We start from the raw sequence: 1,891 nt of genomic DNA, 5'->3' as shown, positions 1-1,891 counted from the left end.
ACATGGAACATTCTGCAGGATAGACCATATATTAGGCCACAAAGCAAGCCTTAATTAATCTAAAAACATTGAAATACTGCAAAGCATCTTCTCAGATAACAATACTATCAAATTAGAAATCCACAATAGGAAGATGAATGGAAAAATAGCAAACACATGGACACTGAATAATACCCACCTTAAGAATGACTGGGTAATTAAAGAAATAAAAAATGAATTAAAAAAAATCCCTTGAGTCAAATAAGAATGAAAATAACTTACCAAAATCATTGGGACACAGAAAAAGCATTGATCAGAGGTCAATTTGTAGCAATCAACACACATATCAAAAAAGAAGAAAGGAAAATCAACATTTTAAACCAACATCTCCAACAATTAGGAAAAGAACAGCAAGAAAAGTCTAGAGTCACCAGAAGAAAGGAAACAATAAAGATTCAAGCAGAAATCAATTAAACAGAAAATAAATAGACAACAGAAAAAAAATCAACAGGAGTAGAAGTTGGTTTATTGAAAAGATTAATAAAATTGACAAACCACTGGCAAATTTAACAAAGGAAAAGAGGGAAAGAACACAAATAACAAGAATAAGAAATGAAATGGGTGATATCACAACAGAACAAACTCAAATGAAAAGGATAATATCAGGATACTATGAAGAACAGTACTCCAACAAATTTGAAAATCTGGAAGTAATGGACAGATTACTACAAACACACCACTTACCTAAACTAACACAGACTGAGGTGAAAACTTGAACATATCCATAACAAAAGAAGAAATTGAACAGGTCATCAAAAAATTACCAACAAAAAGAAAAAGTCCTGGCCCAGACGATTTCACTGGACAATTCTATCAAATAGAGAATAACTGACACCAATCCTACTCAAACTATTCCAAAAATATAGAAAAGGATGGAATCCTCCCAAATTCATTTTATGAAGCAGGCATAACCTGGATACCAAAACTAGGCAAAGACATCACTCAAAAGGGAACATAGATGCAAAAATTTTCAACAAAATACTAGTCAAAAGACTCCAACAGTCATAATGAACAAGTGGGGTTCAGATTAGGTATGGAAAGATGGTTCAACAGTAGAAAGATAATTAATGTCATCCACCACATAAAATAAACAAAGGAAAAGAAACACATGATCATATCAATCAATGCAGAAAAGGCATTTGATAAAATCCAATGCCCATTCCTGAAGAAAACTCTCAGCAAAATAGGAACAGAAGGGATATTCCTCAGCAAAATAAAGGGCATATATGCAAACCCAACAGCCAATATTATTCTCAGTGGAAAGAAACAGAACCATTCTCCTTGTGAACAAGAGCCAGAAAAGGATGCCTTCTATCACCATTTCTGTTCAACATTTTCTTGGAAGTCTTAGCCAGGGCAATAAGGCAAGAAAGGGAAATCAAAGGCATCCATCTTGGTAAGGAAGAAGTCAAACTATCCCTATTTGCTGATGATATTATTCTATAACTAGAAAACCCAAGAGACTCAGTAAAAAATCTACTGGAACTAATTGAGAGATTTAGCATAGTGGCAGGATAAGGGATCAACATCCAAAAATCAGTTGGATTTCTCTACACACACCAGCAAAGAGTTTGCTGGAAAAGAAATAAAGAAATCAATACCATTTATAATACTTCCCCAAAAAATAAACTACTTGGAAATAAATCTTACCAGGGACACAAAAGACCTATACAAAGAAAACTACAAAACACTACTTCAAGAAACCACAAAAGATCTACATAAATAGAACATACAATGTTGTTGCATAGGAAGATGGAACACTGTGAAAATGCCACTTCTACCCAAAGCAATCTATACATTCCATACAATTCCAACCCAGATCTCATCAACATTCCTTAAGGATATGGAAAAC

The sequence above is a fragment of the Orycteropus afer genome, unplaced genomic scaffold (genome assembly GCF_000298275.1).
Source record: "Orycteropus afer afer isolate SDZICR_OR568_19922 unplaced genomic scaffold, OryAfe1.0 scaffold00025, whole genome shotgun sequence".
NCBI classification, from domain to species: Eukaryota; Metazoa; Chordata; class Mammalia; order Tubulidentata; family Orycteropodidae; genus Orycteropus; species Orycteropus afer.
Note: the sequence above shows the minus strand (reverse complement) of the source record.